At 44.8% G+C, this 14333-nt stretch overlaps 1 protein-coding gene across 4 annotated transcripts in view; it reads right to left on the minus strand.

The window, feature by feature from the left end:
* Nucleotides 1–14333, minus strand: part of CCM2 (CCM2 scaffold protein) — a 553948-nt gene that overhangs the window by 78412 nt on the left and 461203 nt on the right. The window lies entirely within an intron of this gene.

The raw sequence follows: 14333 nt of genomic DNA on the forward strand, positions 1-14333 counted from the left end.
AACACCATGTATCAATATCAGCAATCAGAAGAAAACGTGGCACTGCTGAAATCGCAAATGATGAGCAATTTAGCATTTTCCTAGAAGTAACTGTAGAAATTGAACATGATTTGCAGCATGAAAGTAAAAAGTATAGCTGTCAAAATTATAAACCTGTACTCCTCTATGCAAGTGGTGAAGCTGGTTCTGGAAAAACATTCTTAATAAAAATAATCAACAAATTCCTACAAAAGTTAATAAACAACAACCTTTCAGCTGCTGCAACAGCCCCCACAGGTTTAGCTGCCTGCAACATAGTTGGTGTTATTTTACACCGACTACTGCTCCTTCCAGTAGAACACCAAAACAGTACTACAAACTATCAACAGAAGTTGCTACTGAAGTACGCAGAATTCTGAAACAAATGAAAATGCTCCTAAAAGAGGAGGTAAGCAGGTCTCCAACCTAATGTTGGCTTTAATTCACCTCAGATTACAAGAAGTCCTTCAAATGGACTACGAAGAATTCTTTGGAGGAAAATGCGTTATTGTTTTTAGAGATCTCCTACAATTAACACAAGTGAAAGGTGAACCTATTTTTAAAACCTTAGGACACAAACAGTGCCACAATACACTTTAGCAGCACAGGAAATGTAAATCTCTGGCAACATTTCCAATACAGAGAACTAACTCAAAACATGCGTCAGTCTGCAAACCTCACCAATGTTAACATTTTAAAAAGCATTAGGACTGACTTTCTAAAGATGCACAATCTATCTTAAATAGACTCATCCATGAGCTATATGGGCATGACACATCTGCTCCTGATATAATGGAAAAATTAGCACAAAAAAAAAAATACTAACATTTTGTCCTTAATGCCAACCCTAGCAAGCTGTACACAATTCAATGAGAAAATGTTAAAAAACATAAATGCAACTAGTAGAGCATATTAGCTACACAGACAACTGGAGGTGCACGACATGACACTCCTATGTGTCAACAAGCAACAGCACCACTAAATAGCTTAGAAAAGTGCATCTCCAACAGCTGGTTTGGAGAAAATGTTAACGTGTTTAAACGGTAGAGTAATTCTAAAACGTAACCTTGATGTAGAGCAAGGTTTAGTCAATCGAGTTGGATTCCAGATGTATCTACATGACAACATTCAGTTTGTCAACATCCAATTTGACAAACCTTAAGAAGTTAAAAGGACAGGACGCTCAACAGCACAATTCCTTCTTTTCAAAGACTTGTATGTAAGCAGAGAGATATTCTCTCCGTCTCTTGCATATGCAGTCACTATTCACAAATCACAAGGTCTAACCCTAGATCAGGCATTGGTTGACATTGGCAGCAGTCTCCAAAGAAGGTATGAGTTATGTAGCACTGTCACGTCTACATACATTCGAAGGACTATTAATAATCAATTTTGATGCAAACAAAGTCAAGGCTGACATTTCTTGCATTTTATAGTACAACAGACTATGTGCACTCTACACACCCCATCTAGATATGTACCCTGTTTGTGAAAAAGGTAAACTTTTAAAAAGAAAATTAATGCAAACAGAACTTAAAAGAGGAGATCTCCCAACAATACCACGCAAGAATCTAAAAACAACTGCTACTCCATCAAGAAGTACAACCACAAAACTATCTAGTGCAAACGCAAGTGCACATCCATCAGCAGAAAAAAAGAGAAATATGTCTTCTTAAAAACAAGTGGAGGTCCAGCAAATGACAGACAGAACTCTCCGGTCCATTTAAATTTCCCAACACCACTAGTTTAAATTGCTATGCGAATGTAGCAATCAATCTTCTGTTTCGATTGCCTCCAATTGTCCAAAACATTTACTTGAACGGCTCAGACGAGTTGTGTTTGCAAATGCTCATCCTTCATAGAAATGTGACAAATAATCCTGACAACGCTTTCAGTCTCCCAGGAATAAGGCAAGAATTGGACTACTATGCAGGAATTGTAAAATTCACCATAAAAACACAAGAAGAACCACAAGAATTTCTAATGTACTTACAAGTACTGGAAAGCAAACATATACCTATAAATGAAATCAAAATTTCATACACGCAGAAGCATACATGCACTCTCTGCAACCATGTTGCACAAGAGCACATCCCTAATGAACAATTTATGTATCTATATCTAATTGTGAATCCATTACATCAGCTGGTGAAGAATGCAAATCATGCCATATTATGCACTGTTTGCAATTCAGACAATCGTTCCACCTTACACAAACTCAAATAGCCAATATGTAATAGTAATGCTTTTAAGGTACAACGTAGATGGTACCAAAATCAACTGCAAGCTTACTAGCTTCGCACATGGGCAAGTACCTCTTGGCAAGAAAACCTTCACAACAGTAGGCATAATGTAGGCATAATATACAACACTGGTGCCACAACTACTGCAGGTCACTATACTACATACATTCAAAAAAGATGTGGTTGGTTTGAATGCAATGACATTTCCATTACTCTAAAACAGATTACCAGAAAATGCCTACTTGATATTCCTTAAACCGAAATGTAGTCCCTGACCTGTGAAACTATGAGTTAGGGCACTTTAGGCATTCCCTTAAGTACTGCACCAATCAAACAAACAGTGTGAAAGATAAAGTCACATAAATGTACTACGCTTTTTGTAATGGTGTATATTTTTTCCCCAATGACTCAATGATTATGCAAACAGAAGCAAAAACTCTGCAAACCACACAGTAATGTTGTTTCAACCATAGTACTTACAACATACTGATTATGAGGGTGACAACATTTATTCACTGACCTGTAGAACTATCAACCATTACAAAACACCACCTGGCATCTAGCTGCAGCCATAACATCCCAATGCTACTTTTGAATAGCAAAATAGCTGGAATACACCAACTGGTATCAAACAGCTTCAGAAAATACCCTTCAGAACTATAAAACTATCAACAGTTAGAAAAACACCACCTGGTATCGAACTGCATCCATAATACTGCAATGTTGCTTTTGAGTAGCAAAATAGTTAGAATCCACCAACAGGTATCTAACTGCTTCAAAAAATACCCTTCAGAACTGTAAAACTATGAACGTTTAGAATATGCCAACTGATATCTAACTACATCCACATTGCTGTTTTTGAAATGGAAAACAGTTTCAATATGCCAACAGATGTAAATTTAGTACATTTTTGGTAATGCTATATAGATTTTTTCCCAAAGACCCAATAATTATGCAAACAGAAATAACTGTGAAAAACACGCACTAATATTGTTTCAACCATAGTGCTTAGAATGTACTGATGAGGGTCTACAAAGTTTAGTCACTAACCTGTAGAACTATCAACAGTTAGAATATGCCACCTGGTGTCTAACTGCAGCCATACTACTCCAAAACTACTAAATAGCTAGAATACACCAACAGGAATCAAAGTGTTGATCTGCAGCATCTAACAACTCGGCCAAACTCTTTAAAATCTGTAAGGAGCTGGCCAACCCTGCTGCAGTGTCCACCCCTCCTCGCCTCCAAGGCTCTTTGCAATGCCCTTGCCAATGCCAATGCCCTTGCCTCTCGCTTTATATCCTGTCCACCCCTCTCCTCTCCTCTCCTCTCCTCTGCTCCTCCTCCTCCTCCTCCTCCTCCTCCTCCTCCTCTCCCCTCTCCCCTCTCCCCTCTCCTTTGCTGCTTGATGACCCTCCTTCATCTACCCCCTCTCCCTCTTTCCCCTCCTTTGCTCTTTTCTCCCCTGGTGAGGTCGCTAGACAACTCCGATCTGTGGAAGCCTCATCAAAATAGGTCCATCCCTGTTCCTCTAAAACCATAAAGTACCACATTGATACCTTCACTCCGGCCCTTGTCGATTTCTGCAACCTCTCCTTTTCCTCTGGATCTTTCCCAGCCCCTCTGAAGCCCTTCCTTGTGCATCTTCTCAAGAAACCCTCAGCTGATTCTTCTTGTCCAGCTAACTATCGCCCAATTTCCATTACTCCCTTTTTGGGCAAGCTCCAGGAAAAGCTGGCCATCTCTCAGTTTAACCTTCATTCCGATTCTGTTGGCTCTCTCCATGACCACCAATCTGGCTTCAGAGCCGTAAGAAGCACTGAAACTGCTCTCCTGAACATCTGTGAAGACCTGCTCTCCAACCTTGACTTTAAAATTCCCTCTGTCCTCATCCTACTTGATCTCTCCTCTGCTTTTGACACGGTCAACCATACCACCCTGCTCCATCGTCTCCATGACAACCGATCAGGCCCTGGCCTGGCTGACCCATTTCCTCTCTGATCCACCCTCCCAAGTACAACTTGGGTCCTTCCTATCTTCTATCTCCCTCTCTACCTGTGGTGTTCCCCTGGGTCTAACCTCTCGCCTTGGCTTTTTAACCAATACCTGGAAACTCTCCCGTATTGCATTTCCATTTTCTGCTCAAATTTCCAGTGCCATGCTGATGACGCCCAACTAATTTTCAGGCTCCCTTCATCCACCTCCTCTCATTCCCTCATCTCCGATTGCCTAATCACCATTAAAAGTTGGTGTGTCGCCAACAATGTTAGTAAAATGCTAACAAGGCTGAGATCCTCCTCATTGGTACACCTTCACCATCCTTTCCCCTCACTCTCAGGCCGGCCTCCCTTGGCCCTCCTCCTACCCCTACCTGCAAGACCAAGAACCTTGGGGTCATCTTTGAGTACACACTTTCCTTCTCGCACATCTGTGACGTCTCTAAAAAGTCAAACTTCTTTCTGCATCTCCTTAGAGGTACTCTGCCTTTCCTCTCCTTCCCTCAGAAGCTCACTGTCTCCCAAGTTCTGGTTTTCTCTAGGTTGGACTACTTTAACAGCCCCTTTCTAAATCGACCTGCCCCCACTCGCCGCCCTTTACAACTAATGCAGAACATGACTGCAAGACTTGTCCTTGGCCTCAAGCCCTGGGATCATATCTCTCCAGCTCTGAAATCCCTTCATTGGCTCCCAGTGGATTCACGGATTAAATTCGAAACCCTCTGCATTGTCCACAAGGCTTTCTGGGACCTGGGTCCAAAATACCATCAACTATCCTTCTGCAAATACCTCCCCTCTCAAGACCTTCGCTCCTCTAACTCTCTCAAGGTCAGTTGTTTTTCAAAGAAACAAGCTGGGGGTAGATCTCTCTTCGGCTGGGGCTTCCCTTTGGAAAAGCCTCCCTGCCACCTTGAATCTTGAGAACCATCTCCGGTTCCGGAAGCAGCTCAAGACCTTCCCCTTTGCTTCTGCATTTGCCCCTCTTCTCCCCTGCTGATCTGCTTTCTCTCTCTGCACTGTGTACCTGGCCAACCTCTGTCCTTCGGGCACAGGTACCTGCTCACGCTGCCACCCTCCAGCACTACCTCCGGCCCACCCCTTGCACTGAGGTCTGTATCTGTACCCATACAGTCCCCCACCCACTTTTCTTCTGCACTTATCAGATATACCCTATCTGACTAACCTAGCACTTTGCCACTTGTTGGTTGCACTACCACTGTTTAATCGCCTTTATTTATTTTACTTATTATTTATTCTTTTCTCTCCTCTGTTCCGCACTTTCCACTTCTCCCCCTTCCATGCACTTCCCCCTTTTTCCCTTTCCCATGCACTTGCGCGCTCTTAATGTCACTGGGCCTAATAAGATTGTTGTTTTTTGTTCTCCCCTGTTCCCCTCCCTTTGCCTGGTTGCGCTCTGAAACACTTGTGTAGGAGCGTGATATAAATAAAATATCATACATCATTAAGTGCTTCAAAACATACCCTTCAAAACTGTAAAACTCTCCAGTTAGAATATGCTAACTGGTATCTAACTGCACCCATAATACTGCAATATTAGTTTCCAATAGTAAAATAGTTAGAATCCACCAACAGAAACCAAACTGCTTCAAAACATACCCTTCAAAACTGCAAAACTATCAACAGTTAGAATACGCCAATTGGTATCTAACTGCAACCATACTACTGCAATGCTACTTTTGAGTAGCAAAATTGTTGGAATACACCAACAAATATCGAACTGCTTAAAAAGAAATAAACTATCAAAGTATCAACGGTTAGAATACGTCAACTGGTATTGAACTACATCTATAGTAATACAATGCTCCTTTTCAAATAAAAAACTGTTTCAACACGCAAAAAGATATCTAAATACTTAAATTTTAAAAAATACAGCATCGACCGTGACTTTCGAAAAGCAAAACACTTACAGTATGACAATTCTTCCTACTGCAACACTGACTGTAACAACAAATACACGTATTTGTGCACCTTGACCATTCCTTTAAGTACTGCACACTTCAAACAGTGACATGTAACGTCAAATATATGTACTAGGTTTTTTTTTAATCCTATAATGATCCAATGGTTATGCAAACAAAAACAGAAACTGGGCACAGTAATGTTTGAAACATAGTACTTGGATTGTACGAACTATGAGGGTCTAAAATGTACATGAATATGTGAGATTGTATGCAATGTGACATTGTGAACTATCCCACCTAACAAATTATGCTATTTTTTTTCACAGAAAAAGAATCAAAGATTTCTCCTGCATTACCATGTACAACAAAGTCAACCTGTACACTTCAAAAGTATTTTCACCATGTTACAAAAACTATACACTGCCCACACACTAGGTATAATTACTATACACATATTATAATGGTAGTTTCCAATGGCCGAATTCCATTTCTGTACACAAATTATTACGATGGTTGTGGCCAGTGTCCAGATTCTTGGGTGCATGGCATGGCCAACAAATAAACTGCCCGCACAAGACCCTGTCCGCGGACTACCGCGCCCCATACGATCTTCTTCCACCTAAATAAATAACCCCATATCATCTTTTTTTTCACTGCCCCGCCCTTCCCAGTCCCTCTTTCCAACACCAAATGACCCAAAATGCATTTCTCAGCCTTGTTCCCCACCACGCTGTCCGTCGATAGAACATGGCGGGTGTTTCGGAAAAATATGACGCCCCTCACGCTTTTCACCAACTAATCAGCGGGCGTGTTGGGTGTCCGCGGACATCACGCTGCAACCTGGACCAATCGGAGGCCTGTCCATAGAGTGAACAGGGAAGCGAGTTCGCGGAACAAACCCATATATGACTAATTTATTTTTAACCTACTTTTAGCCCGTTTTAATTAAAACTACTGGACGGATTGACACCAAATTTACAAAAGCATGCTTTTGGGACCAAGCCGCTGCTCCTGCTGCAAATTTGGTGAAAATACGTCCAACAGTTTGGGCTGTAGGTGTGAGCAAATTCTTTTTCCATTGTGTCTATGGAAAAAAATTAATGTTGGGACCACCCCATAACCTTGCCCCTCCCCTTCATGAAACCTCACCAAACTTGCCAAAAAAATTCAGATGGGGTCATATACATTTTTTGCAAAGTTTGATAAGGATTCGTCCAGGGGGGCAAATCTATAAGGCACCCAAAAAGTGCTCTTCCTATGAGTTGAGCAACTTGAGGCTTTCTCCTTGGACACCGCATGGGCTTTGATGCTCTACGGTACAGTCGATTGTCGGCCGTGGGGTATGTCTTTAGTGTCTTTGTGCTTGTGTCTGCCGGGTGTCTTCTCCATCACAGAGCCGCCGGCCTGCTTCTTGGAGTCGGGGGCCTGCACATGGGCTTCCGACGAACTCTGTTCGCCTTCGGCATCACTCATGACCCCGATACTGACTTCGCTGGAGTCTTCCATCGCGTTGATGGAGGCCATCAGCCTGCATGGCGTGAGCGGCTCAGCGTTTGGTTAGCCGATTCCTTCAAGGTTTTCGGCTGAAAATGTTTACAGGATTTACAACCTTTTTTGGGGTGATCCCTCGGGAGACAGTAATTGCACACTCGGTGTGTCTCCTTCCGCAGGAATTTTCAGTGGCAGGTAGGGCAAAACTTAAAGGGAGTTATGTCAATTTTTTTACAAGGGCAGCTTGGCAGAGAAAGGGGATGACAGAATATGCATTCTATGAACGGGTCAGTATGAAGAACCTCCTCCCTCTATCCCTACTGTAATGGGCCAAATCCCGAAGAGGCCTGTGTAGGCCGTGTCTGGTCATCGATCAGTCAGTGATTATGAGGTTGCGAGTAGAAAGCTGTGTAACAGTCTGTTAGCCAAGCGGCAAAGCCAACAATATAGGAAAGAAAGAAAGTCTACAATTAAACTTTCAACTAATTTAAGACATCAGCCTGGAAGAGAACTCTGCATTTGTGACCGACTTTGATGGCAGAAAAAAACAATGTGAGGGACCGACGTGTGAAGGACCATGAGTACAGTACATGTCACACTAGGGATAGTATTACTAATGGGCCCTGTCGACGTCTGTTGGAGTTTCGAAAACAAATCTTGGAATACTGTGCGACTTCCACTATATGACGAACTATGCAGAGCATGTGATCTAAGCAGATCCACAAGCTCCAGAAATATATTTATTTACCACATAAAACTCGGTCACAATGGGGTGGCTGCTAAAGTCATCTCCTTCACAGTACTTTCGTGGGTCTGTCCTTGCTGCTGGAACACTAATGGCTGGCTGCAACGCTGGTGGACGAGCTGGCTGTGAAGGGCCCGAAGGTGGTCAGGCCGGTTGTGGCTCAGTCTTCTGATGGCAATGATGTCTGGGGCCTGTCCCCACTGTTTATCTTCTAGATGGCCCAGTCCACCACATGGGGCCACTGATGACCACTGCGCTTCCCTTGCTCTATTTTTTTCCTAGGCAGCCCACACTGTGAGTGGGGGTCCGGCAGTTAACACTGCTGTGCGACCTTGTGCTGGCTTCTGGGTGTTCCCTGTTGGCTGGGGGCCCACCCATTTTTACCGCATCATCCACAGCATACTTTAACATCTTCGGGCCATCCTGTGACTGCGCGACCCATGGTGCCATCTTTGATTTAGGCATTGTCCCCTACGTCATGGGGACGCCACATGATCACTGCTGCATGGCCTACGGCCTTGTTGGGCTTCTGGCCCGCCCCTTCAGCAATTTGTCAGGAGACGCAGGGGACGGGCCGCTGTCCTTCACCTGGGCTGCTCTGCTGGGCAGCACTGGGATTTCATCACTCGGGCCACTCAACAGAGCAGTTTGGGGACTTCCTCCTCCTCCCCTTCTTCACCCGGGGCTTATCCTTCACTGCTGCACCATCCTGGGTGGAGTGGACTTCTCCGTTCTTCACTTCCTGGGCTGTGCCCATCATACGCAACGCAGCCCTGGAGGACTTTTACAAAGGGCCGGCATTGCTGGCCAAAAGGAAGGTCAGAGGGGTACGGCCGGGTAGCATGGCCTGGGCCGACCCCTACAGGCGGCCTGGCTGTTCGTTATTTGCCCAGGCAGCACCTGGTATGCTGCCTAGGTCCTGGAGTGTGCTGGGCCCGTCCGGTCTGATCCCCGGTCGTGACGACTTCAGCCATGGCCCTATGGCAGCGAGTTGCTCTGGACATAAGCAGCTCGGCCCCTTGCATCTTTCTCTGGGAGGAGGGGGCCCACTCGCCGCCTGGTGCCATTTTCAGGATTTAGACTCAGGTGGGAGGTCTTGGGGGGGGGGGGGTCACTTGAGTCAAAGACCCCCCTCCCCAGATAAGTTGTTTCCTTATCTTTCCCTCTTCTCCAACTGTCCTTTTTCAAATTGTCTTTATTTTAAATCCTCTTTGGGCTCTTTTCTCTTCCCTGGCCAGCCCATTATTGGGCAGGAGAGTTCTGTTCTGTTGTTCCCTTTTCTTTTAAACATTCCATCCAACCCCATGTTGATCTGGATGGTTTAGTCCAAGACAGGAACAGATACACAACACATTTAATAAAGAAAGTTTTATTACCTTGGTGTCTTGCTTTTTTCCCCCGTAGGTGTTAACTTAGGTGACAAGCACATCGCCCCTGTTTGCCAGACACCGTGGGGGCCACGGTCTACATAGGTGACTGGCTTTAACGTAAAATATTTCTAGGAAAATAGCTATCTCCTTAAGGCATCATTGTATGGGGAGGGTACATTTTACTTTCGGCCAAAAGGTAGAAAAGTAGTCTGTTTCTTTGAAGTGCTTTTCCCTGCTCAAGTGTTTACATCCAAATCCTCTTTGCATTAAAGTTATGCAATGGATGCTCCATCTTTACCAACTCTACCAACCTCTTGCTTAAAGTTCAAGGAATTTTTCTTTTTTGGAACACACTGTTGATTTGGCAAGGCATTGGAAGCAGTGAAACAAAGTGCAGACTGGCACCAAGATGTCGGGCCAATTAACCCCCCCCCACCACCATCCCCAAGTTGTTCTCTCTCATGCCATAAAATCTGCCTCCATTGGTGGTGCTATAGTGATGAAGGGGGGACACAAGCCTTTCAGACGCCTGAAGGTGTAGATGTATTACCTACAGCAGCTCTTCCTGTAGAGCAAGATCCTATTTGGCCTCACTCAGAACAAAAGCTTCTTGCTGAATGAGAAACTGAGGATAAGTCATTATGTGGCTTCTGAAACATACTTCTGGGTTGTCGAGCTGCTTTTAGAGTTGCTTCACACCACTAGGCATTGGCCCATGTACTCTACCAAGATGGGGCTACTGAGAAAGGAAAGCTTTACTCCCGGCAATGAAGCAGGATGCAAGTCGAAACCTTCAATGCCAAAGGCTTCCAGCACACAACAATTTGAAGGTAATTTCAGAAGGGACAATAACAGGTTGTTTAAAGCTTCAGAGTTCAGATCACAGGCCACAACATCTCTGAGCAATGGGGGGCTTAAAGGGAGGGGTATTTAGACACTTACTGAACAGGAGAGGATTGTTAAATAAACTCAATGCAATGGGAAGGTTATTCCCGTCGCCAAATTTCTGTTTTCTAGATTGAGGCACCAAGAGGAAAGCAGTATATGCAGATCATAGAATACTGCGAGGGCAGTATTTGACAGTCTCGTCCCAGTAGGTTTGGGGGCAGTGTGCAGGGCTTTGAAGGTAACACCGTGGCCACAAAGAGCCAATTAAAGGATTGTAAGATCGGGTTCTTATGGTCCCTTGCTTTCAGCCCCAGAATCAGACAAGCAGCTTTGCTGTGGATCACTTGGAGCTCATGTAATAAGCCCTTGGGGAGCCCTATATACAAGCTATTAGACTAATTGGTTAAAGAGAGAGACCAACCCTTGTGACCTCCAACTTTACATGATGTGTGTAGAAATGGAAGGATGTGTTTTAACAAGTGGAAATTAAAGTGAGGTGTTCTCATGATGGCATGAGTGTGTGGTGACAGACAAAAAGGCTATCAAAGGTATTGGCGTAGCTTTTGACAGATCTCACAAGGTAAGGGGCCTGTGACAATATTTCTTTTCTGGTCAATATGTTGTGAAGGTGACCCATGTGGGGCGGGCACATCACCCTCTATATTAGGTGGATCTGGAGGCAACATGGGGAAGATTTCATAGACTCCCCAACACCACTTTTGGCCCAGGACCGGGGCAGCCAACACCGAGAATAACACTGTTATTGTCTCTTCAAGAGAATCCAGCGATGGTGGGTCAGCCTGTAGGAGGTTTCTGTGAAACTTAGGCCTTTCTCCCGCTGTCTAGGTGTCTCAAATCTAGGCGTTTAATTACTGCCTGCCACTCTGTGAAACCAGGCCTCTCTCCTGTTGTCTGGGTGTCTCAAATGTAGGCATTTAATTTCTGCCTACCTCTCTTGAAACATAGGCCTCTGTCCTGTTGTCTAGGTGTCCCCATCTTGATGCTTGATCACTGCCTATCTTTCTGTGAAGCCCCCTAAGTGTCCCAAATCATTGTGCTCGATCACTGCGTGCCATTCTGTGAAACCTAGGCCTCTCTGCTGTCGTCCAGGTATCGCGAATCGAGGTGTTTAATTATTGCTTGCTATCTGCTGAAACCTAGATCCCTCTCCCACCCTCTGATATCCTGCAGTACTATATCACACCCAGCAGCCACTAAACCATAATCACTAGCCTAGTTAACCTGCACCCATAACCAGCCGTGCCACACATCCAACGCCTAGCACTCCCTTGGACAGCCCTCCCATAGTAAGAAGAATAACCTAACCGACTGAACAGACAGACACCCTCGGAGAGCATCCAGACATCGCAAGAGGATAAAGCTCAACATTATCCTAGCACAAGGCATGACAGTTGGGCAACTGCCCCTGTAAACTCAACACCCAGACCCACTCCTACCACCGAGGACCCAAAATGCCCCGACACAGAATTGGACGCCGACAAAGAGTAGGAACATGGAACAACTAATACGGATGCACAAACTCAACTACCTCCAGTAGAAGCTGCCTTCAATACAGAACACACTCCGCCAAATAATACAATCAACAGAACAAACACTGCAAGAGAAAAATCCTTATACCTTACACTGTACCTCGCAACAACAGCAGAACCTAGATACTTCAATGACACTGACATTTCCAGACGGGTTAAGAACTGCCCCAAACAACGGAGCAAAAGACGTGAGGACCCAAGAAGAGAATGGGATGACACCAATCCCCTTTTCCTTACTCCATATATCACAAGAACAGAAGGGCACTATCGATATCCACATCAAACGACAGGAGATGATGAAGCAGTAGAAGTCAACAACCAAATTATCAATCTAACAGACCGATTCAAATGGCGAAGCAACCTCCAAGGAACCTCAACCAACCAGCATCAACACAGAAGCACCCCAACTGAACATTCACAAATCAAAACTGGGAACAACAAATAGACCAAACCACACCAAAAAGATCCACTGCAATCTAATCAATGCAAGGTCAATGTCCAAACATGCCACCGAAATCTACAACCTCCTAAGTGGCGGGGGTATCGACATCCTATTCGTAACTGAAACATTGCTAGATGACAACTACAAGATCACTCAACAATTGCCTGCCTGATACCTTCCAACTGCGTCCAAGCAAACAGGAAAACCAAAAGAGGTGTTGGACTGGCAATCATCCACAAGGAACACCTGGAAATTAAACTGGAAGACCCATTAAACATCGATAAATGTGAATCTCTAATCCTCTGCCTATCAACAAACCCCAGAACAAACCTGAAATTCATACTGTTATACAGACCACCAATTTACGATGCAACCTTCGTAGATGCCTTCACGGAAGCAATCACCAACCTAGCGATCGAGCACCATCTCCTGATCATCCTCAGAGACTTCAACATCTAGTTCGATATAGAAACCACAACCAACCACACAAAAATCTCTTATTAATTTTACATAGCGCTTTACAATGAAACAAGATACAATAATGGAGAAGCAAGTTAACAAACATGAGAGAAACCAGCGTAACAATATGTAGAACAGTTTCCTTGGATATTGGAGATGAGGGAAAAGTGAGAAGGAAGGGAGAGAAGGGAAGAGGACAAAATTCAATTATGTGATATAATGTCGAGTGGCTGTGAGAGGAAGGGAAGGGGAAGTATGGGGACGGGGAAGAAGGGAGGAGAGAAGGTAGGAGGTAAGAGGGGGGAGTGCAGAAGAAGGGCTTTCAAGGATGTGCAGAAGGAGGTGTATGTGGGGGTGGAGCGGATAGAGAGATGTAAAGAGTTCCAATGTAGTGGGGCCAGAAGCTGAAAGGAGCGGAAGCGAGAAGCAGCACAAGGAGACGGGGGTACAGTAAGTAGAAAGAGGTCAGCAGAGCAAGGTCATGTAGAGATTTGAAGACCAAACAGAGAAATTGAAATTTAAGTTGGGAGGGGAAGTGAAGCCAGCCGAGTTGAGGAAGTGAGGAGAAAATAGAGTCGCGAGGGCCGAGGAGGCAGAGAGTACGAATAGAGGAGTGGTAGATGAGGGAGGACCTGATCTTGCGGATGTTGTAGAGATGGTGATGACAGGAACGAGAGGTGAGAGAAATGTGATGGGAGAAGGAAAGGGAGGAGTCGAGGTGGATGCCAAGGTTGCGAGCAGAGGTGGAGATGGGGAGATAGGAAGTGGGAAGAGGATAGAAGCAGGAGGGGTAGGGGAAAGAGTGTTAGAAGGAAAGAAGGGGACTTCCGTTTTGTCTGTGTTGAGGGAGATAAAATGGGATGACATCCAGTTTTTTATAGCTGTAAGGCAGGAAGATAGGAAGTGATGAAGGTCAGGAGAGAAAGAGGAGGAGAGAAAGAGTTGGGTGTCATCAGCGTAGAAGTGGTGGGAAATGCCGAAGGAAGAGATGACGGGAGCGAGAAGGGAAGTATAAAGAGAGAATAGAAAAGGGCCTAGTACCGAGCCTTGGGGGACACCGTAGTCCAATGGGATGCTGGAAGAGGTGCGGCCACCAGAGGCGATAGTGTAGGAACGATTAGATAGGTAAGAAGAAAGCCAGGTGAGGACAGAGCCTTTGAAGCCAAAAGAGGAAAGGGAACGGAGGAGTAACGGGTGATCGACGGTAT

This window comes from Ambystoma mexicanum, chromosome 2p (genome assembly GCF_040938575.1).
Source record: "Ambystoma mexicanum isolate Mex_15411 chromosome 2p, UKY_AmexF1_1, whole genome shotgun sequence".
Taxonomy (NCBI): Eukaryota; Metazoa; Chordata; class Amphibia; order Caudata; family Ambystomatidae; genus Ambystoma; species Ambystoma mexicanum.